At 39.6% G+C, this 23,944-nt stretch overlaps 2 protein-coding genes across 2 annotated transcripts in view; one reads left to right on the top strand and one right to left on the bottom strand.

Moving 5' to 3' along the window:
* Had1 (beta Hydroxy acid dehydrogenase 1) overlaps nucleotides 1-23,944 on the bottom strand; it is an 89,545-nt gene that overhangs the window by 21,018 nt on the left and 44,583 nt on the right. The gene's annotated exons all lie outside the window — the stretch shown is intronic.
* LOC138866207 (arylalkylamine N-acetyltransferase-like 2) overlaps nucleotides 15,658-23,944 on the top strand; it is a 41,363-nt gene continuing 33,076 nt past the window's right edge. The window contains exon 1 of the mRNA XM_070138248.1: nucleotides 15,658-15,763. The gene's annotated coding sequence lies outside the window, so the exon portion shown is untranslated. The remainder of the gene's footprint in view (nucleotides 15,764-23,944) is intronic.

The following is a 23,944-nucleotide window of genomic DNA, read 5'->3' on the forward strand; positions in this document are numbered from 1 at the left end:
ATTCCGAGTATAATAATTTCCTTGCTCGTTTTACACACACATACACACACACACACGCGCACACGCACACACATAAAACAAAAAACAAACAAACAAACAAAAAAGTTTTGCAAAGTTACACACACACACAAATACACGCACACACACACAAACACACGCACACACACACGCACACGCACACACACGCACACGCACACAAACACACACACACAAACACACGCACGCACACAAACACACGCACACACACAAACACACGCACACACACAAACAAACACACACACGCACAAACACACACAAACACCAAGCAAAGCTTTACAAAGTCACATCTTAATCACCCTCCAACTTGCTCTTTCCCAATCCAACCCCTCCCCCCTCCCCCCCCCAAAAAAAAAAACGCACCCGCCTCTCTAACTCATCCTGCTAATTAAATCAAGATAATGAGCAGTGACGAGCGCTAATTACCTGGACGTAATCACCACCGCATAACAACATTAGCCACATCCAGTGCGCCACTTCTAAATTCAATAAAAGTCATACAAGCTTTTAGTAAAGGTTCGCTCTATTATCAACAACAACGAATATTAATAAAAAAATAGTCATTAATCATATTAATAATGCCAATGATAACGATGATACAGAGGATGATGATGATATTAAAGATAATGAAGATAATAACCAGAATGATGAGGATTATGTTAATAATGATAATAATAACAACAGTAATAACAGTCAATAACAAATCTAATGGCTTGTGTCATGACAGCATTCATTAATGGGAATTCACACACACACACACACACACACACACACACACACACACACACACACACACACACACACACACACACACACACACACACACACACACACACACACACACTTCGAAAAATCCACTTCCGGTCTCCATTTCTCTTCTTTCTATCTTTATTTCTCGTTTTTATTATAATTTCTATTTCACTCCCACCGTTACCATATTTTAAAAATTTTATACTAACTATCGCTAATTTGTGATACCAATCATATAAACTTAATACTAATAAATATCTCAATATCAACACATTAATTATCATTACCAACAAAACATTTTCATTAATCGTAACAAATACAAACACTAACATAATGTGCACAGTTAGCGAAATATAATTTTGTGAACGGCATTAGAAGTTGCAATGTTGATAACTATCAGTCATAAACAATAATGGCTATAATAGGCATTAAATACAAATCAGCAGAAATAGTAGTAACAGTCTTCGTAGTAATGGTAATAGTAGTAGCAGCAACAGTAGTAGTAGTAGTAGTAGTAGTAGTAGTAGTAGTAGTAGTAGTAGTGGCAGTAGTAGTAGTAGTGGCAGCAGTAGAAGTCGTCGTCGTAATAGTATTAGTAGTAGCGGTAGCAGGAGTAGTAGTAGTAATAGTAACAGTCGTAGCTGTAGTAGTAGAAATAATAGTAGTGGTTGTAATAGTTGTAGTAGTAGTAGCAGCAGTAGCAATAGTAGTAATAGTAGTTGTAGTAGTAGCAGTAGTATCTGTAGTAGTAGTAGACATCAAACACGTATTAGCCAATCACTCAAAAGTCTTCATAAAACATCAAAATTTCAATTGCAAAATCCAACCGAATATATGAAATCTAACGCCGACATATATATAAAAAACACGAAAACAACGAAAACAACTATCACAAACCTTAACAAATAAAACGGGAATATCTATATAAAAAAAAAAGAGAGAGACAAAAGAAAAAAAAGAATCTACATCTAAATCTCCCAAAAGAAAAGAAACATCCACATCTAAAAAAAAAAAAAAAAAAAAAAAAAAAAAAAGCATTTGTAACCCGAATCCCCAAAAGCAATTTTCGAAAACCACCGCATCCTCTTGGGCTCAGCAACGCCTGATGAAATACACGGGGGAATCCAAAACGCTGGGACGATTTCCTGGAAACAAGAGAAGGTCGAATTCCGTTTTCTTTTTCTTTCTTCTTTTTTCTTTTTCTTTGAGGATGGGGAGAGGAAGGGGAGAGGGGAAGGGGAAGGGGAGAGGAGGGGGAGGGGAGGGGAGTGGGAGGGGAGGGGAGGGGAAGGGGAAGGGGAAGTGGGAAGGAGGAGGGAGGGAGGGAGGGAGGGCTTTATCCGTTTTCTCTCTCTCTCTCTCTCTTCCGTTCAATTCGCCTTGTTCTCTTTTCAATCGGTTTATTCCTCGTCCTCTCTCTTCTTTCTTATGTTTACTCCTCGTTGTCATTCTCTCCCTCTCCCACTTCTCTTCCCCCCTACCTCTCTCTTTCTCTCCCTCTTCTCTTCCCCTTCACCTCTCTCTCTCTCTCTCTTTTCGCTTCCCCCTTCACTCTCTCTTACTTCAATTTCATCTCCTCATTTCATTTGTCTTTCACGCTCTGTTTCTTACTCATTTATTAAATCCCCGTGTTTCTCTCGGTTCATTTTCTCTCTTCTTTGCTATTTCTTTCGTTTAATTCTCTTTTCACACTCACCATTTCTTCCCTCATAGATTTCTCTTTCTCTCTCTCTCCTTCTTTCCTTTTGTTCTTCCTTGCTTTCGCTTTTATCGATTTCCTTCCGTCTTTCCCTCCTCCATTATTTCATACTTCCTTTCCATTTTCACTCTATTTTCTACTTCCTTCCTTCCTTACCTTGCTTCTCCTCTCTCTCTCTCAACCCACTTTTCTCTACCTTCTCAATATCTCTTATTTCACGTTTTTCGTTCCCTCTCACTCTCTCTTACTTTACTTTCCAGAGTCCTTCCCCTTTCCTTTCATTACTTCTATCTCTCTTTCCTTCCCCTTCTATCTTATTCCAGTTTCTCTTTCCCTCCGCTTCTCAATTTCTTTCTCTTCTCCATTTCTCTTTAATTCTCCTTCCATCTCACCGTTATTTTTCTTTCCTCTTCCTTTTCCGTCTTCTTCCCCATTTTCCATTGGTCTTCCCCTTCCCTTCGACCTCACCCTACTTCCTCTTTCCTTTTTCAATTTCTCTCTTCCCTTCCCCTTTCATTTTAGCCTTTTTTTCTCTTTCTTATTTCAATTTCTCTCTTCCCTTCCCCCTCCAGTTCATCCTACTTCCTCTTTTCTTTCCCATTCATCTCACTCTACTTTCTCTTTCCCTTTTCAATTTCCATCTTTCCTTTTCCTTCTTTATCATCCTTCTTTCCGTTTCCCTGTTACCTTTTAGTTTCCCTGTTTCCTTTTTGTTTCCCTGTTTCCTTTTTGTTTCCCTGTTTCCTTTTAGTTTCCCTGTTTTCTTTCTGCTTCACTGTTTCCTTTTTGTTTTCCTGTTTCCTTTTCTGTTTCCCTGTCTCCTTTTTGTTTCCCAATTTCCTTTCTGTTTCCCTGTTTCCTTTCTGTTTCCCAATTTCCTTACTGTTTCCCTCTTTCCTTTCTGTTTCCCTGTCTCCTTTTTGTTTCCCTGTTTTCTTTCTGTTTCCGTTTCCTTTTCTGTTTCCCTATTTCCTTTTTGTTTCCCTGTTTCCTTTCTGTTTCCCTGTTTCCTTTTCCCTTTCTGTTTCCCTGTTTTCTTTCTGTTTCCCTGTTTCCTTTTCTGTTTCCCAATTTCCTTTCTGTTTCTCTGTCTCCGTTTTGTTTCCCTCTTTCCTTTCTGTTACTCTGTCTCCTTTTTGTTTCCCTGTCTCCTTTTTGTTTCCCTCTTTCCTTTCTTTTTCCCTCCTCCCTTTCCCCCTCACTTGGTATAAGTCGTCTTCAACTGCCCCCCCCCCCCCAAAAAAAAAAAAAAAAAAAAAAAAAAAAGACGCAGAGGTCGGGACTCTAGAGATCATAAATAACACGATTAAGGAATAATGGCCGAGCTCGTTAACATGTGAGCCGCTTTAGTCTCTGAAAGGGGTCCTGTGCTGAAACGTTTGCCGGGTTGGAAACGTTTCAGACGGTCCTGGGATATTTAAAGCGGCGTTTATTTTTTATTTTTTTTATTTTTTTTTTATTTTATTTTTTCTCTCTCTCTCTCTCGCGTGGGTGAATTATTTTTCAGTTTCGTTTATTTGTTGTTGTTTTTTTTCTCTTTCTCCCGTGGGTGAATTATTCTTCAATTTCGTTTATTTGTTGTTGTTGTTTTTTTTTCTCTTTCTCCCGTGGGTGAATTATTCTTCAGTTTCGTTTATTTGTTGTTGTTTTTTTTCTCTCTCTCCCGTGGGTGAATTATTTTTCAGTTTCGTTTATTTGTTGTTGTTGTTTTTTCTCTTTCTCCCGTGGGTGAATTATTCTTCAGTTTCGTTATTTGTTGTTGTTGTTTTTTTGCTCTCTCTCTCTCTCCCGTGGGTGAAATATTTTTCAGTTTCGTTTATTTGTTGTTTTTTTTGTTGTTTTTTTTGCTCTCTCTCTCTCCCGTGGGTAAATTATTCTTCAATTTCGTTTATTTGTTGTTGTTGTTGTTTTTTTTTGTGCTCTCTCCCTCTCTCTCTCCCGTGGGTGAATTATTCTTCAGTTTCTTTTATTTGTTGTTGTTTTTTTTTGCTCTCTCTCTCTCTTCCGTGGGTGAATTATTCTTCAATTTCGTTTATTTTTTATTTTTTTTTTTCTCTCTCTCCCGTGGGTGAATTATTCTTCAGTTTCTTTTATTTGTTGTTTTTTTTTTTTGCTCTCTCTCTCTCTTCCGTGGGTGAATTATTCTTCAATTTCGTTTATTTTTTATTTTTTTTTTCTCTCTCTCTCCCGTGGGTGAATTATTCTTCAGTTTCTTTTATTTGTTGTTGTTGTTGTTTTTTTTGTGCTCTCTCTCTCTCCCGTGGGTGAATTATTCTTCAGTTTCGTTTATTTGTTGTTGTTTTTTTCTCTCTCTTCCGTGGGTGAATTATTCTTCAGTTTCGTTTATTTGTTGTTGTTTTTTCTCTTTCTCCCGTGGGTGAATTATTTTTCAGTTTCGTTTATTTGTTGTTGTTTTTTTTTTCTCTTTCTCACGTGGGTGAATTATTCTTCAGTTTCGTTTATTTGTTGTTGTTTTTTGCTCTCTCTCTCTCCCGTGGGTGAATTATTCTTCAATTTCGTTTATTTTTTATTTTTTTGCTCTCTCTCTCTCCCGTGGGTGAATTATTCTTGTTTCGTTTATTTGTTGTTGTTGTTTTTTCTCTCTCTCCCGTGGGTGAATTATTCTTCAGTTTCGTTTATTTGTTGTTGTTGTTTTTTTCTCTTTCTCCCGTGGGTGAATTATTCTTCAGTTTCGTTTATTTGTTGTTGTTGTTTTTTGCTCTCTCTCTCTCTCCCGTGGGTGAATTATTCTTCAGTTTCTTTTATTTGTTGTTGTTGTTTTTTCTCTTTCTCCCGTGGGTGAATTATTCTTCAGTTTCTTTTATTTTGTTGTTGTTTTTTCTCTTTCTCCCGTGGGTGAATTATTCTTCAGTTTCGTTTATTTGTTGTTGTTGTTTTTTCTCTTTCTCCCGTGGGTGAATTATTCTTCAGTTTCGTTTATTTGTTGTTGTTGTTTTTTCTCTCTCTCTCCCGTGGGTGAATTATTCTTCAATTTCGTTTATTTGTTGTTGTTTTTTTTTTCTCTCTCTCCCGTGGGTGAATTATTCTTCAATTTCGTTTATTTGTTGTTGTTGTTTTTTCTCTCTCTCTCCCGTGGGTGAATTATTCTTCAATTTCGTTTATTTGTTGTTGTTGTTTTTTCTCTCTCTCTCCCGTGGGTGAATTATTCTTCAATTTCGTTTATTTGTTGTTGTTTTTTTTTTCTCTCTCTCCCGTGGGTGAATTATTCTTCAATTTCGTTTATTTGTTGTTGTTGTTTTTTCTCTCTCTCTCCCGTGGGTGAATTATTCTTCAATTTCGTTTATTTGTTGTTGTTTTTTTTTTCTCTCTCTCCCGTGGGTGAATTATTCTTCAATTTCGTTTATTTGTTGTTGTTGTTTTTTCTCTCTCTCTCCCGTGGGTGAATTATTCTTCAATTTCGTTTATTTGTTGTTGTTGTTTTTTCTCTTTCTCCCGTGGGTGAATTATTCTTCAATTTCGTTTATTTGTTGTTGTTGTTTTTTCTCTTTCTCCCGTGGGCGAATTATTCTTCAGTTTCGTTTATTTGTTGTTGTTTTTTTTTGCTCTCTCTCTCTCCCGTGGGTGAATTATTCTTCAGTTTCGTTTATTTGTTGTTGTTGTTTTTTTTCTCTCTCTCCCGTGGGTGAAATATTCTTCAATTTCGTTTATTTGTTGTTGTTTTTTCTCTTTCTCCCGTGGGTGAATTATTCTTCAGTTTCGTTTATCTGTTGTTGTTTTTTTTCTCTCTCTCTCTCCCGTGGGTGAATTATTCTTCAGTTTCGTTTATTTGTTGTTGTTGTTTTTTCTCTTTCTCCCGTGGGTGAATTATTCTTCAATTTCGTTTATTTGTTGTTGTTGTTTTTTCTCTTTCTCCCGTGGGCGAATTATTCTTCAGTTTCGTTTATTTGTTGTTGTTGTTGTTTTTTTTCTCTTTCTCCCGTGGGTGAATTATTCTTCAGTTTCGTTTATTTGTTGTTGTTGTTGTTTTTTCTCTTTCTCCCGTGGGTGAATTATTCTTCAGTTTCGTTTATTTGTTGTTGTTGTTGTTTTTTCTCTTTCTCCCGTGGGTGAATTATTCTTCAGTTTCGTTTATTTGTTGTTGTTTTTTCTCTTTCTCCCGTGGGTGAATTATTCTTCAGTTTCGTTTATTTGTTGTTTTTTTTTTCTCTCTCTCTCTCTCCCGTGGGTGAATTATTCTTCAGTTTCGTTTATTTGTTGTTGTTTTTTTTTTCTCTCTCTCTCTCGCGTGGGTGAATTATTCTTCAGTTTCGTTTATTTGTTGTTGTTGTTTTTTTTTGCTCTCTCTCTCTCCCGTGGGTGAATTATTCTTCAATTTCGTTTATTTGTTGTTGTTGTTGTTTTTTTTCTTTCTCCCGTGGGTGAATTATTCTTCAGTTTCGTTTATTTGTTGTTGTTTTTGCTCTCTCTCTCTCCCGTGGGTGAATTATTCTTCAGTTTCGTTTATTTGTTGTTGTTGTTTTTTCTCTCTCTCCCGTGGGTGAATTATTCTTCAATTTCGTTTATTTGTTGTTGTTTTTTTTTTCTCTCTCTCCCGTGGGTGAATTATTCTTCAATTTCGTTTATTTGTTGTTGTTGTTTTTTCTCTCTCTCTCCCGTGGGTGAATTATTCTTCAATTTCGTTTATTTGTTGTTGTTGTTTTTTCTCTCTCTCTCCCGTGGGTGAATTATTCTTCAATTTCGTTTATTTGTTGTTGTTGTTTTTTCTCTCTCTCCCGTGGGTGAATTATTCTTCAGTTTCGTTTATTTGTTGTTGTTGTTTTTTCTCTCTCTCCCGTGGGTGAATTATTCTTCAGTTTCGTTTATTTGTTGTTGTTGTTTTTTCTCTCTCTCCCGTGGGTGAATTATTCTTCAGTTTCGTTTATTTGTTGTTGTTGTTTTTTCTCTCTCTCCCGTGGGTGAATTATTCTTCAATTTCGTTTATTTGTTGTTGTTGTTTTTTCTCTCTCTCCCGTGGGTGAATTATTCTTCAGTTTCGTTTATTTGTTGTTGTTGTTTTTTCTCTCTCTCCCGTGGGTGAATTATTCTTCAGTTTCGTTTATTTGTTGTTGTTGTTTTTTCTCTTTCTCCCGTGGGTGAATTATTCTTCAGTTTCGTTTATTTGTTGTTGTTGTTTTTTCTCTCTCTCCCGTGGGTGAATTATTCTTCAGTTTCGTTTATTTGTTGTTGTTGTTTTTTCTCTCTCTCCCGTGGGTGAATTATTCTTCAGTTTCGTTTATTTGTTGTTGTTGTTTTTTCTCTTTCTCCCGTGGGTGAATTATTCTTCAGTTTCGTTTATTTTGTTGTTGTTTTTTCTCTTTCTCCCGTGGGTGAATTATTCTTCAGTTTCGTTTATTTGTTGTTGTTTTTTCTCTCTCTCCCGTGGGTGAATTATTCTTCAGTTTCGTTTATTTGTTGTTGTTGTTTTTTCTCTCTCTCCCGTGGGTGAATTATTCTTCAGTTTCGTTTATTTGTTGTTGTTTTTTTCTCTCTCTCCCGTGGGTGAATTATTCTTCAGTTTCGTTTATTTGTTGTTGTTGTTTTTTCTCTCTCTCTCCCGTGGGTGAATTATTCTTCAGTTTCGTTTATTTGTTGTTGTTTTTTTTGCTCTTTCTCTCTCCCGTGGGTGAATTATTCTTCAGTTTCGTTTATTTGTTGTTGTTGTTTTTTCTCTTTCTCCCGTGGGTGAAATATTCTTCAGTTTCGTTTATTTGTTTTTTTTTTTGTTCTCTCTCTCTCTCCCGTGGGTGAATTATTCTTCAATTCTTCGTTTATTTGTTGTTGTTGTTTTTTTCTCTTTCTCCCGTGGGTGAAATATTCTTCAGTTTCGTTTATTTGTTGTTGTTGTTTTTTCTCTTTCTCCCGTGGGTGAATTATTCTTCAGTTTCGTTTATTTGTTGTTGTTGTTTTTTCTCTTTCTCCCGTGGGTGAATTATTCTTCAGTTTCGTTTATTTGTTGTTGTTTTTTTTTGCTCTTTCTCTCTCCCGTGGGTGAATTATTTTTCAGTTTCGTTTATTTGTTGTTGTTTTTTCTCTCTCTCTCCCGTGGGTGAATTATTCTTCAGTTTCGTTTATTTGTTGTTGTTTTTTCTCTCTTTCTCCCGTGGGTGAATTATTCTTCAGTTTCGTTTATTTGTTGTTGTTGTTTTCTCTCTCTCCCGTGGGTGAATTATTCTTCAGTTTCGTTATTTGTTGTTGTTGTTTTTTTTTTCTCTTTCTCCCGTGGGTGAATTATTCTTCAATTTCGTTTATTTGTTGTTGTTGTTTTTTCTCTTTCTCCCGTGGGTGAATTATTCTTCAGTTTCGTTTATTTGTTGTTGTTGTTGTTTTTTCTCTTTCTCCCGTGGGTGAAATATTCTTCAGTTTCGTTTATTTGTTGTTGTTGTTGTTTTTTCTCTTTCTCCCGTGGGTGAATTATTCTTCAATTTCGTTTATTTGTTGTTGTTGTTTTTTCTCTTTCTCCCGTGGGTGAATTATTCTTCAGTTTCGTTTATTTGTTGTTGTTGTTTTTTCTCTTTCTCCCGTGGGTGAATTATTCTTCAGTTTCGTTTATTTGTTGTTGTTGTTTTTTTTTTCTCTTTCTCCCGTGGGTGAATTATTCTTCAATTTCGTTTATTTGTTGTTGTTGTTTTTTCTCTTTCTCCCCCGTGGGTGAATTATTCTTCAGTTTCGTTTATTTGTTGTTGTTGTTTTTTCTCTTTCTCCCGTGGGTGAATTATTCTTCAGTTTCGTTTATTTGTTGTTGTTGTTTTTTCTCTTTCTCCCGTGGGTGAATTATTCTTCAGTTTCGTTTATTTGTTGTTGTTGTTTTTTCTCTTTCTCCCGTGGGTGAATTATTCTTCAGTTTCGTTTATTTGTTGTTGTTGTTTTTTCTCTCTCTCTCCCGTGGGTGAATTATTTTTCAGTTTCGTTTATTTGTTGTTGTTGTTTTTTCTCTTTCTCCCGTGGGTGAATTATTCTTCAGTTTCGTTTATTTGTTGTTGTTGTTTTTTCTCTTTCTCCCGTGGGTGAATTATTCTTCAGTTTCGTTTATTTGTTGTTGTTGTTTTTTCTCTTTCTCCCGTGGGTGAATTATTCTTCAGTTTCGTTTATTTGTTGTTGTTGTTTTTTCTCTCTCTCTCCCGTGGGTGAATTATTTTTCAGTTTCGTTTATTTGTTGTTGTTGTTTTTTCTCTTTCTCCCGTGGGTGAATTATTCTTCAGTTTCGTTTATTTGTTGTTGTTGTTTTTTTTTGCTCTCTCTCTCCCGTGGGTGAATTATTCTTCAATTTCGTTTATTTGTTGTTGTTTTTTTTTTCTCTCTCTCTCTCCCGTGGGTGAATTATTCTTCAATTTCGTTTATTTGTTGTTGTTTTTTTTTGCTCTCTCTCTCCCGTGGGTGAATTATTTTTCAGTTTCGTTTATTTGTTGTTGTTTTTTTTCTCTTTCTCCCGTGGGTGAATTATTCTTCAGTTTCGTTTATTTGTTGTTGTTTTTTTTTGCTCTCTCTCTCCCGTGGGTGAATTATTTTTCAGTTTCGTTTATTTGTTGTTGTTTTTTTTCTCTTTCTCCCGTGGGTGAATTATTCTTCAGTTTCGTTTATTTCTTGTTGTTTTTTCTCTTTCTCCCGTGGGTGAATTATTCTTCAGTTTCGTTGATTTTTTTTTTTTTTTTTTTGCTCTCTCTCTCCCGTGGGTAAATTATTCTTCAATTTCGTTTATTTGTTGTTGTTGTTTTTTTTCTCTTTCTCCCGTGGGTGAATTATTCTTCAGTTTCGTTTATTTGTTGTTGTTGTTTTTTCTCTTTCTCCCGTGGGTGAATTATTCTTCAGTTTCGTTTATTTGTTGTTGTTGTTTTTTCTCTCTCTCTCCCGTGGGTGAATTATTCTTCAGTTTCGTTTATTTGTTGTTGTTTTTTCTCTCTCTCTCCCGTGGGTGAATTATTCTTCAGTTTCGTTTATTTGTTGTTGTTTTTTTTTGCTCTTTCTCTCTCCCGTGGGTGAATTATTTTTCAGTTTCGTTTATTTGTTGTTGTTGTTTTTTCTCTCTCTCTCCCGTGGGTGAATTATTCTTCAGTTTCGTTTATTTGTTGTTGTTGTTTTTTTCTCTCTCTCCCGTGGGTGAATTATTCTCCAGTTTCGTTTATTTGTTGTTGTTGTTTTTTCTCTTTCTCCCGTGGGTGAATTATTCTTCAGTTTCTTTTATTTGTTGTTGTTTTTTTTGCTCTCTCTCTCTCTCCCGTGGGTGAATTATTCTTCAGTTTCTTTTATTTGTTGTTGTTGTTTTTTTTTGCTCTCTCTCTCTCTCCCGTGGGTGAATTATTCTTCAGTTTCGTTTATTTGTTGTTGTTGTTTTCTCTTTCTCCCGTGGGTGAATTATTCTTCAGTTTCGTTTATTTGTTGTTGTTGTTTTTTCTCTCTCTCCCGTGGGTGAAATATTTTTCAGTTTCGTTTATTTGTTGTTGTTGTTGTTTTCTGTTTCTCCCGTGGGTGAATTATTTTTCAGTTTCTTTTATTTGTTGTTGTTGTTTTTTTCTCTCTCTCCCGTGGGTGAATTATTATTCAGTTTCGTTTATTTGTTGTTGTTGTTTTTTCTCTCTCTCCCGTGGGTGAATTATTCTTCAGTTTCGTTTATTTGTTGTTGTTGTTTTTTCTCTTTCTCCCGTGGGTGAATTATTTTTCAGTTTCGTTTATTTGTTGTTGTTGTTTTTTTTGCTCTCTCTCTCTCTCCCGTGGGTGAATTATTCTTCAGTTTCGTTTATTTGTTGTTGTTTTTTCTCTTTCTCCCGTGGGTGAATTATTCTTCAATTTCGTTTATTTGTTGTTGTTGTTTTTTCTCTCTTTCTCTCTCCCGTGGGTGAATTATTCTTCAGTTTCGTTTATTTGTTGTTGTTGTTGTTTTTCTCTTTCTCCCGTGGGCGAATTATTCTTCAGTTTCGTTTATTTGTTGTTGTTGTTTTTTCTCTTTCTCCCGTGGGTGAATTATTCTTCAGTTTCGTTTATTTGTTGTTGTTGTTTTTTCTCTCTCTCCCGTGGGTGAATTATTCTTCAGTTTCGTTTATTTGTTGTTGTTGTTGTTTTTTTTGCTCTCTCTCTCTCTCCCGTGGGTGAATTATTCTTCAGTTTCGTTTATTTGTTGTTGTTTTTTCTCTTTCTCCCGTGGGTGAATTATTTTTCAGTTTCGTTTATTTGTTGTTGTTGTTTTTTCTCTCTTTCTCTCTCCCGTGGGTGAAATATTCTTCAGTTTCGTTTATTTGTTGTTGTTTTTTCTCTTTCTCCCGTGGGTGAATTATTCTTCAGTTTCGTTTATTTGTTGTTGTTGTTTTTTCTCTTTCTCCCGTGGGTGAATTATTCTTCAATTTCGTTTATTTGTTGTTGTTGTTTTTTCTCTCTTTCTCTCTCCCGTGGGTGAATTATTCTTCAGTTTCGTTTATTTGTTGTTGTTGTTGTTTTTCTCTTTCTCCCGTGGGCGAATTATTCTTCAGTTTCGTTTATTTGTTGTTGTTGTTTTTTCTCTTTCTCCCGTGGGTGAATTATTCTTCAGTTTCGTTTATTTGTTGTTGTTGTTTTTTCTCTTTCTCCCGTGGGTGAATTATTCTTCAGTTTCGTTTATTTGTTGTTGTTGTTTTTTCTCTTTCTCCCGTGGGTGAATTATTCTTCAGTTTCGTTTATTTGTTGTTGTTGTTTTTTCTCTCTCTCCCGTGGGTGAATTATTCTTCAGTTTCGTTTATTTGTTGTTGTTGTTTTTTCTCTTTCTCCCGTGGGTGAATTATTTTTCAGTTTCGTTTATTTGTTGTTGTTGTTTTTTCTCTCTCTCCCGTGGGTGAATTATTCTTCAGTTTCGTTTATTTGTTGTTGTTGTTTTTTCTCTCTCTCTCTCCCGTGGGTGAATTATTCTTCAGTTTCGTTTATTTGTTGTTGTTTTTTTTTCTCTCTCTCTCTCCCGTGGGTGAATTATTCTTCAGTTTCGTTTATTTGTTGTTGTTTTTTTCTCTTTCTCCCGTGGGTGAATTATTCTTCAGTTTCGTTTATTTGTTGTTGTTGTTTTTTCTCTTTCTCCCGTGGGTGAATTATTCTTCAGTTTCGTTTATTTGTTGTTGTTGTTTTTTCTCTCTCTCCCGTGGGTGAATTATTCTTCAGTTTCGTTTATTTGTTGTTGTTGTTTTTTCTCTTTCTCCCGTGGGTGAATTATTCTTCAGTTTCGTTTATTTGTTGTTGTTGTTTTTTCTCTCTCTTCCGTGGGTGAATTATTCTTCAGTTTCGTTTATTTGTTGTTGTTGTTTTTTCTCTCTCTCTCTCCCGTGGGTGAATTATTCTTCAGTTTCGTTTATTTGTTGTTGTTGTTTTCTCTCTCTCTCTCTCTCCCGTGGGTGAATTATTCTCCAGTTTCGTTTATTTGTTGTTGTTGTTTTTTCTCTTTCTCCCGTGGGTGAATTATTCTTCAGTTTCGTTTATTTGTTGTTGTTGTTTTTTCTCTTTCTCCCGTGGGTGAATTATTCTTCAGTTTCGTTTATTTGTTGTTGTTGTTTTTTCTCTCTCTCTCTCCCGTGGGTGAATTATTCTTCAGTTTCGTTTATTTGTTGTTGTTGTTTTTTTCTCTTTCTCCCGTGGGTGAAATATTCTTCAGTTTCGTTTATTTGTTGTTGTTGTTTTTTCTCTTTCTCCCGTGGGTGAATTATTCTTCAGTTTCGTTTATTTGTTGTTGTTGTTTTTTCTCTTTCTCCCGTGGGTGAATTATTCTTCAGTTTCGTTTATTTGTTGTTGTTGTTTTTTCTCTTTCTCCCGTGGGTGAATTATTCTTCAGTTTCGTTTATTTGTTGTTGTTGTTTTTTTCTCTTTCTCCCGTGGGTGAAATATTCTTCAGTTTCGTTTATTTGTTGTTGTTGTTTTTTCTCTTTCTCCCGTGGGTGAATTATTCTTCAGTTTCGTTTATTTGTTGTTGTTGTTTTTTCTCTTTCTCCCGTGGGTGAATTATTCTTCAGTTTCGTTTATTTGTTGTTGTTGTTTTTTCTCTTTCTCCCGTGGGTGAATTATTCTTCAGTTTCGTTTATTTGTTGTTGTTGTTTTTTCTCTTTCTCCCGTGGGTGAATTATTCTTCAGTTTCGTTTATTTGTTGTTGTTGTTTTTTTTTTCTCTTTCTCCCGTGGGTGAAATATTCTTCAGTTTCGTGTATTTGTTGTTGTTGTTTTTTCTCTTTCTCTCCCGTGGGTGAATTATTCTTCAGTTTCGTTTATTTGTTGTTGTTGTTTTTTCTCTTTCTCCCGTGGGTGAATTATTCTTCAGTTTCATTTATTTGTTGTTGTTGTTTTTTCTCTTTCTCCCGTGGGTGAATTATTCTTCAGTTTCTTTTATTTGTTGTTGTTGTTTTTTTTTCTCTTTCTCCCGTGGGTGAATTATTCTTCAGTTTCGTTTATTTGTTGTTGTTGTTTTTTTCTCTTTCTCCCGTGGGTGAATTATTTTTCAGTTTCGTTTATTTGTTGTTGTTGTTTTTTCTCTCTCTTCCGTGGGTGAATTATTTTTCAGTTTCTTTTATTTGTTGTTGTTGTTTTTTTGCTCTCTCTCTCTCTCTCTCCCGTGGGTGAATTATTCTTCAGTTTCGTTTATTTGTTGTTGTTGTTTTTTCTCTCTCTCTCTCCCGTGGGTGAATTATTCTCCAGTTTCGTTTATTTGTTGTTGTTGTTTTTTTTCTCTCTCTCTCTCCCGTGGGTGAAATATTTTTCAGTTTCTTTTATTTGTTGTTGTTGTTTTTTCTCTTTCTCCCGTGGGCGAATTATTCTTCAATTTCGTTTATTTTTTATTTTTTTGCTCTCTCTCTCTCCCGTGGGTGAATTATTCTTCAGTTTCGTTATTTGTTGTTGTTGTTGTTTTTTTGCTCTCTCTCTCTCCCGTGGGTGAATTATTCTTCAGTTTCGTTTATTTGTTGTTGTTGTTTTCTCTTTCTCCCGTGGGTGAATTATTTTTCAGTTTCTTTTATTTGTTGTTGTTTTTTTTGCTCTCCCTCTCTCTTCCGTGGGTGAATCATTTTTCAGTTTCGTTTATTTGTTGTTGTTTTTTTTGCTCTCCCTCTCTCTCCCGTGGGTGAATTATTCTTCAGTTTCGTTTATTTGTTGTTGTTTTTTTTGCTCTTTCTCCCGTAGGTAAATTATTCTTCAGTTTCGTGACCTCTGCGCAAAGTTTAATCTGCAAAGTACTTTTCATAATACAGACTTCAGCACTTTTCTATTTATTTTCATTTTTGCACATTTCAGCAAACCAGTAAAATATGCATTTCAATAAAATATATATAAAAAATCTACTCTATACACAAAATCAAACCCTCACTTCACAACATCAAACCATTCAATAACCACAAGAGATAACAACATTTGTCCTCACACTCCCATACCATCACAACATTCATCCCCACACTCCCATTACATCACAACATTCGTCCTCACACTCCCATACCCTCACAACATTCGTCCTCACACTCCCATACCATCACAACATTCGTCCTCACACTCCCATACCATCACAACATTCGTCCTCACACTCCCATACCATCACAACATTCGTCCTCACACTCCCATACCATCGCAATATTCGTCCTCACACTCCCATACCATCACAACATTCGTCCTCACACTCCCATACCACCACAACATTCGTCCTCACACTCCCATACCATCGCAACATTCGTCCTCACACTCCCATACCGCCACAACATTCGTCCTCACACTCCCATACCATCACAACATTCGTCCTCACACTCCCATACCATCACAACATTCGTCCTCAAACTCCCATACCATCACAACATTCGTCCCCACACTCCCATACCCTCACAACATTCGTCCTCACACTCCCATACCGTCACAACATTCGTCCTCACACTCCCATACCCTCACAACATTCGTCCTCACCCCCCCATACCATCACAACAATCGTTCTCACACTCCCATACCGTCACAACAATCGTCATCTCACTCCCATACCTCACGCTCCCATACCATCACAACATTCGTCCTCACACTCCCATACCCTCACAACATTCGTCCTCACTCCCATACCCTCACAACATTCGTCCTCACCCCCCCATACCATACCATCACAACAATCGTTCTCACACTCCCATACCGTCACAACAATCGTCCTCATCCCCCCCCCCCATACCATCACAACAGCTGACCCATTACCATTACCGCCCCTACCATGGCTAACCCCGTCACCGTCGCCACAGGTGCCAAGTGACTGGGTCTGTCCTCGCATCTCCTCTGTTTTCTCTCCGGCCTCTTCGCTTTCCCAGGGCCGACCACCTCTCCCAAAGTAAGTTCCGTCTACTTGCTTGTTATTTGTTCGTTGGCTCCGTGTTGTGGATGGGAAACTAAACCCCGTTTCTTTTCTCTCAATTTTGGAGTAAAATGGTGTACACTTTCTTCACTATATTGTACGTTTTACATGCTTTCTTTTAGAGACTTTCTTTATCTGGTCTTCTCTACTCCCCCTTCTTACTATGAAGATTCCTCCTTATCTATATATTTTTTTCAGTGTCTCTCAATTAACGTTCTGTGCTCGTATGTACGTACAAAATGATAACAGCTTTTATGATAATATCTACTATCACAATTACACATAACATCATTTTGAGTTAAACATAATTATTAAGTTAATGCAACAACGAAGTGAGGAAAACCAATATAAATAATAACAAAAAGAAACTCGAAAGCCCATGACACACAAACCGATTCAACCGGCTCAGTAAATGAACTGTGGGTTGCGCGCCCCTAGACTTTTGCTGCCTAGCTCATGTAACATCACCTTGCCTATACTCTTTAAGACGGCTGCCAAAACAGGCACTTCCTTATTTTATGCATGAAACTGAAACCACTCTTCATCGCTCCTTTCCACTTTCACTCTATTTTCTATTTCCTTCCTTGTCTTGCCTCTCCTCTCTCTCTCTCTCTCTTCCCTCTTCTGGTCAGCAGAGTAATTAAATATATCAGTCGTAAAATCAAATATGACTCACAGCTTCGATATACCAGAGAGAGAGAGAGAGAGAGAGAGAGAGAGAGAGAGAGAGAGAGAGAGAGAGAGAGAGAGAGAGAGAGAGAGAGAGACGGGGATAGATAGAGAAAGAGAGAGGGAGATAGATAGATAGAGAAGAAAGAGAGAGGGAGGAAACCGAACGAATAAAATCAAAACACGGAGACAACAGAATAAAAACTTGCAGAGAGAGAGAGAGAGAGAGAGAGAGAGAGAGAGAGAGAGAGAGAGAGAGAGAGAGAGAGAGAGAGAGAGAGAGAGAGAGGGGGATAAATAGAGAAAGAGAGAGGGAGATAGATGGATAGAAAAGAAAGAGGGAGAGAGAAGAGGGGGACACCGAACGAATAAAATCAAAACACGGAGACAGAAAGAAAACTTGCAGAGAGAGAGAGAGAGAGAGAGAGAGAGAGAGAGAGAGAGAGAGAGAGAGAGAGAGAGAGAGAGAGAGAGAGAGAGAGGGGGGATAAATGAAAGAGAGAGGAGATAGATAAATAGAAAGAAGAGAGGGAAGGAAACCGATTTCGAGATAAAATCAAACCACGGAAACAACAGAAAGAAAATTTGCAGAGAGAGAGAGAGAGAGAGAGAGAGAGAGAGAGAGAGAGAGAGAGAGAGAGAGAGAGAGAGAGAGAGAGAGAGAGAGAGAGAGAGAGAGAGAGAGAGAGAGGGAGAGAGGGAGAGGGAGATAGGTAGATAAGAAAGAAGAGGGAAGAGAGGAGATAGATAGATAGATAACGAGAGAGAGAGAGAGAGAGAGAGATACCGAGTGACAGAGAGAGAGAGAGAGAGAGAGAGAGAGAGAGAGAGAGAGAGAAAATCCCATCACGCAACATGGCATTGTAGCGGCGGCCGGGGGCTATGATAAGCTGTCAAGAGCAGGGGTTGCGGGTCGCTATGCAAGAGCCAGTCTGGTATTGAGGAAACCCCCTCCCCAGACTGGACCCTTGGAGTCTCCTCTCTCTTTTTCTCTTTCTTTCTCTCTCTCTCTCTGCAAGTTTTCTTTCGGTTTCCGTGTTTTGATTTTATTCGTTCGGTTTCCCCTTTCTCTCTCTATCTCTTTCTTTCTCTATCTATCTCCCTCTCTCTCTTTCTCTTTCTCTTTCTCTTTCTCTCTCTCTCTCTCTCGTCTTCCATTTCTATATCCTTTCCTTGCATCTCCCAACTATACACAAACTCGTAGACTATACCAGACAAGTTTCAATGACCTTTTGAATATTCTGTGTGTGTGTGTGTGTGTGAAAAACAAACAAACACAAAAGACGACACACGCCTTCATTCCCTCACAATCCAAACCCGAGTCCTGTCCATCCTCCAAGGCATGGGCGAGCAAGGAGGAATCCTTTTGATCAGCGCTGGCAGTCCCTCCTCCTCCTCCTACCCTTCCTACCCTTCTTTCCCTCTTCCTCCTCCCTTTTTTTCTGTCCTCCTCCTCCCTTTTTTCTGTCCTCCTTCTGTTCCCCCTCCCCGACTTTCCCTCCTCCTCCTCTCCTTTTTTCTGTCCTCCTTCTTTTCCCCCTCCCCTTCTTTCCCTCCTCCTCATGTCCTTCTTTCCCTCCTCCTCCTCCCTTTTTTCTGTCCTCCTCCACTTCCCCCTCCCCCTCCTCATGTACGTTCCCCACTACTCCTCCTCCTCCTCTCCCCTTCTTTCCCCACTCCTCTGCTCTCCCTCCCCCTTCTTTCCCTCTTCTTTCCCTCCTCCTCCTCCTTCTTCCCTCTCCTCCTCCCCTTCTTTCCCTCCTCCTCCTCCTCCCCTTCTTTCCCTCCACCACCTCCTCCTCCCTCTCCCCCTTCTTTCCCCCCTCCTCCTCCCTCTTCCCCTTCTTTCCCCCTCCTCCTCCCTCCCCTTCTTTCCCCTACTCCTCCTCCTCCCTCTCCCTCCTTTCCCCCTCCTCCTCCACCCCCCTTCTTTCCCCCCTCCTCCTCCCCCTTCTTCCCCCTACTCCTCCTCCTCCCCTCCTCCCATTCTTTCCACCCTACTCCTCCTCCTCACCCCTCCCTTCTTTCCCTCCTCCTCCTCCCCCCTCCCCTTCTTTCCCTCCACCTCCTCCTTCTCCCTCTCCCCTTCTTCCCCCTATTCCTCCTCCCCTTCTTCGCCCTATTCCTCCTTCCCTTCTTTCCCTCCTCCCCTTTTTCCCCCCTTCCTCCTCTTCCTCCCCCTCCCACTTCTTTCCCCCCTCCTCCTCCTCCTCCTCCTCCCCCTCCGCCGTTTGAAGGGGGCGATGACAAACGACGTTAGAGCCTCTGCTTGTCAAACAGAACCGGACTTCAAGGTGAGTTATGGTTGGCTTCTCGCCCCTTAGCTTCCCCTCTCTCTCCTCCGTCTATCAATTCGTCTCTTCCTCGTTATGTGTCTTGTCTCTCGCTTCGGTTTCCTGTTTTAGTGTTTTTTTTTTGCTCTTCATTCTCGCTTTCTCGTTTTTTTTTTTGCCTCGCCTCTTCCTCGTTGTGTGTCTTTCTCTCGCTTCGGTTCATGTTTTATTGTTTTTTTTTCTCTTAATTCTCTTTCTCGTTTTTTTAACGTCTTCCTCGTTATGTGTCTTTCTCTCGCTTCGGTTCCTGTTTTTTTTTTTCTCTTAATTCTCCCTTTCTCGTATCTTTTTACGTCTTCCTCGTTATGTGTCTTTCTCTCGCTTCGGTTCCTGTTTTATTGTTTTTTTTTTCTCTTAATTCTCTCTTTCTCGTATTTTTTTTGCCTCGCCTCTTCCTCGTTATGTGTCTTTCTCTCACTTCGGTTCATGTTTTATTGTTGTTGTTTTTTTTCTCTCAATTCTCCCTTTCTCGTTTTTTTTTGTCTCGCCTCTTCCTCGTTATGTTTTTCTCTTGCTTCGGTTCCTGTTATCTTTTTTTTTTTATTCTCCCTTTCTCGTTTTTTTTTACTGGATTTATTATAATTTCCTTTTCTCTTTCTTCACTCTCTTCTCCTCTTTCATCCGCAACCTCTTTGTGGATATATCTATATATTTCTGCCTATCCCCTTCGTATATTTCTGTACATCTATCAAATCTCTCTATCTCTATCTGTCCCTCATTTATTCGCCCTTTCTCTGCCCCCATCTCTTTCTTTCTCTCTCCCTATCTGTCCCTCATTTACTCGCTCTTTCTCTGCCCCCCATCTCTCTCTTTCTCTCTCCTTACTCATTTCTCTGTCTATCAATCAGTCACATCGTTCATGTTTTCATATCTTTTGCATTTCCCAAAATCCTATTTTTTCGAGGTCGATTTACAAGGACACCATAACATATAAATATATGTGTAAGTGTGTGTGTGTGTGTGTGTGTGTGTGTGTGTGTGTGTGTGTGTGTGTGTGTGTGTGTGTGTGTGTGTGTGTGTGTGTGTGAATGAGTGTGAGCGTCAGAGTGAGAGTGAATATGTAAGTTAAATAATAAATGAATGAGTAAGAGTGAGAGTGAACATAAACATGATTACGCGTATGTGTGAGTGCGTACGCGTGTGTGCACCTATGTCCACCTACATGCGTGTACGTCTCTACCCACTTGTCGCAAGAAGAAGAAAAGAAGAAGAAAAGAAGAAAAAGAAGAAAAGAAAAAGGAGAAGAAGAAAAAAAAGAAGAAGAAAAGAAAAAGGAGAAGAAAAGAAGAAGAAGAAGAAGTAACGAAGAAGAAGAAAAGAAGAAGAAGAAAATAAGACGAAGCAAAAGAAAAAACGAAAAAGAAAAAGAAGATGAAGAAGAATAATAAGAAAAAAACAAAACAAAAACATCCAGCGTCTCACCCAACCCCCTTAGCGACGCGAGTAAGTCGGAGATGACCGGAATTAACGTCTTCCGAAAAAGGGGAATTTCCCGCCAGATTTAGGAAGCTGCGGCCATTGTCGACGCGGGTTTAGCGGTGAAGGATGAAACGGTGGCGGCGGGAAAATATTTAAAAAAGTGGCGGGAAAGATGGATCAGTTTTGGATGCGACGGAAGTTGTGCTCGGCTAGAAGAAAGCGGTGATAATTATTGTATTATGCGAGTAAGACGGGGATGCCCGGAATTAACGTCTTGTGAGGACCGAGAGCTACTCCTCCACGTCGGAAGCCAACTGATCTTCCGCAAAATGGGGAGTTTCCCGCCAGATTTAGGAAGCTGCGGCCATTGTCGACGCGGGTTTAGCGGTGAAGGATGAAACGGTGGCGGCGGGAAAATAAAAAAAAAAAGTGGCGGGAAAGATGGATCAGTGCTTGATGCGACGGAAGTTGTGCTCGGCTAGAAGAAAGCGGTGATAATTAATGTATTATGCGGACGCGGGGATGGTGGAACCGCATAAATCATGGAACAGACACAACATAGACGAGTACACACAGACAGATACATACATACATACACACAAATACAGAGAGAGAGAGAGAGAGATAAAGAGAGAGAAGATGGGTGGGAGAGGGAGAGAGATAGAAGGAGGGAGAAAGGGAGGGAGAAAGGGAGGGAGAGAGAGGGAGAAGGGGAGGGATAGAGAGGGAGAAAGGGAGGGATAGAGGGAGGGAGAGAGAGGGAGGGATAGAGGAGGGAGAGAGAGAGGGAGAGGGAGAGGGAGGGAGGAGAGGGAGGGAGAAGAGAGGGAGAGAGAGAGGAGGGAGAGAGAGAGGAGGAGAGGGAGAGAGAGAGAGAGAGAGAGAGAGAGAGAGAGAGAGAGAGAGAGAGAGAGAGAGAGAGAGAGAGAGAGAGAGAGAGAGAGAGAGAGAGAGAGAGAGAGAAGAGAGAGAGGAGAGAGAGAGAGAGAGAGAGAGAGAGAGAGAGAGAGAGAGAGGGAGAGGAGAGGAGAGAGAGAGAGAGAGAGAGAGAGAGAAAGAGATAGAAGAGGAGAAGAGAGAGAGAGAGAAAGAGATAGGAGAGGAGAGGAGAGAGAGAGAAAGAGATAGGAGAGGAGAGGAGAGAGAGAGAGAAAGAGATAGAGGAGAGAGAGAGAGAAAGAGATAGAGGAGAGTGAGAGAGAAAGAGACAGAGGAGAGAGAGAACAAAATTCAACAAGAAATACAAACACACAACCAAAAAAAAAAAAAAAAAATCATCACAACAACCATACCTAAACAAGAAAAACAAACAAACATAACAAACACCAAACAAACAAACAAAAATCAAGAGTTCGCCTCCCCCCCTCTTGCAAGGACGCGAGGCAGACCACGAGAGGCCGCGGCGCCCACCGGGGATTCGTTACGAGCGCCCGAGCACCTGCGGGAAGGTGCCGGCGGGCGTGGGAAGGGCGGGCGAGGCGTGAGGAAGAGGCGCCGGCTCGCACACCCTCGGGAGCAACGCCTGGGAAATGGGCGTCGGGAGGAGATGGACGGGCGTGTACGTGCATTTATTAACATGAAAAAATCAGACACACACACACATGCACACACACACACATATATATATGTATGTATGTATGTATATATATATATATATATATATATATATATATATATATATATATATATATATATATATATATATGTAACGCATATATATACATACATATATATATATATATGTAAATATTTTTGCATATATATATTTATGTATGTATGTATATATGTATGTATATATATATATGAACGTACATGTATGTATGTATATGTATACATACATACATACATATGTATATATATATATATATATATATATATATATATATATATATATATATATATATATATATATACACATAAACACACACACACATGCACACATAAAAACACCCGCAGACATATGCGCGTCCTTCCTTCCCCTTTATAACCCACACAGAAACCGAAACGTGACAGAAAGCGCGCGTACACACACACATACACATACACACGCACCCCCCTCACACACACACACACACACACACACACACACACACACACACACACACACACACACACACACACAACCCCCCCACACACACAACCCCCCCCCCACAATACCACCTCCGAAGAAAAAAAAAAAAATAAAAAAATTCAAAACCCACCGAAATTATAACGAAAGCCTCATAGACCGAAGCCCGAGGAAGAGGACAAGAGATTACCCAGGGACTTCCGCAAGGGATTTACAAGGCTAACCAGGCGACACGGCAGAGGATTACATAGATATAAAGGGATTGAGAGGCGAGGGCTGGGGTGGGTGGGGTGTGGGGAGGGGGTGGGGCGTCTCGGGGGATGGCGATGAATGCAAGATGAAGTTAAAGACGACGGGCGAGGTGAAGCCACGGTGGGGGGGGAGGGGAGAAGGAGAGGAGAGGGGGAGTAGGAGGGGGAGGGGGAAGGAAGGAGAGGAGAGGGGTAGTAGGAGGGGGAGGGGGAAGGAGAGAGGAGAGGAGAGCGGAGGGGGAGGGGGAAGGAGAGTGAGAGAGGAGAGCGAGAGAGGAGAGTGAGATAGGAGAGCGAGAGAGGAGAGAGAGGAGTGGGGGATAGGAGGAGGAGAAGGAAGGGGAGGAGGAGAGGGATGGGGGTAGTAGAGAGGAGGGAAGGGGGAAGGAGAGAGGGGGATGAGAGGAGAGGGAGAAGGAGAGAGAGAGGAGGGGGAGTAGGAGTGGGAAGGGCGGAAGTGGAGAGGGGGTGCAGGAGAGGGGGAGGAGGAGAGGGAAGAGGGGAAGGAGGGAGAGGAGGAGAGGGAAAGGGAGGGGAAGGAGAGGGGGTGGAGAAGAGGGTAGTAGGGAGAGAGAAGGGTGAAGGAGGTGGGGACTAAGAGAGGGATGGGGGAGGAGGGGGGGGTCAGGAGAGGAAGGGAGTGGTCGGGAGTGGAGGGAAGGGGAAGAAGGGGGAGGGGAAGAGAAGAGGAAGGACCAGAGGAGGGAGAAAGGAATGCGGATGGGGAGGGGGTAGGAGGGGCAGTAGGAGAAGGACTGACAGAGGGGTGGGGGAGGGGAGTGTGAGAGGGATGGGGATAGAACGAACGGGAGAAGAAAAGGGAGAAGAAATAGGGGAAGAAATAGGAGAGGGAGGGGAAAGAAATGAAACAAGAGAATGGAGAATACGGGAGAGAAATGTGGCGAAAAGAGGAGAATGGGAAAGGAGAGAGATAAAGGGAAGAAGAGGAAGAAGAATACTTAATAAGGGGTAGGGGGAAGAAAGACGAAATAAATAAGAAATGAAGGATGATAATAAGAAAGGAAAGAAAGAAAGGGAAGTTGAAAAAAATGACGAAAAATAAAGGATAGAAAAAAAGAAGTAAGAAGAATAGAAATAAAAAACCCATGACAGGAAATGAGAAATGAAAGGACGAAAGAAGAAAAGAAGCATAAGAAAAAAAACAAGAACAAAGAAGCAGTACAGAAGAAGACGAGAAAAACAAAAAACAAAGAAAGACCCCCTCCCCAAAAAAAAAAAAAAAAAAACTAGAAAAAAACGGACTATATTAAAAAAAATAATATCCCCAAAAAACAAACACACAAACAAACAAACAAACAAAAAACAATGAAAAAGTACACAAATCTGGAACCTATGTCAGAATCGATAAACTTATGGCTTGGCCGGAAGTGATGAAAAAAGCGACGGCCTTTTGGGT

Source organism: Penaeus vannamei, chromosome 24 (genome assembly GCF_042767895.1).
Source record: "Penaeus vannamei isolate JL-2024 chromosome 24, ASM4276789v1, whole genome shotgun sequence".
Taxonomy (NCBI): domain Eukaryota; kingdom Metazoa; phylum Arthropoda; class Malacostraca; order Decapoda; family Penaeidae; genus Penaeus; species Penaeus vannamei.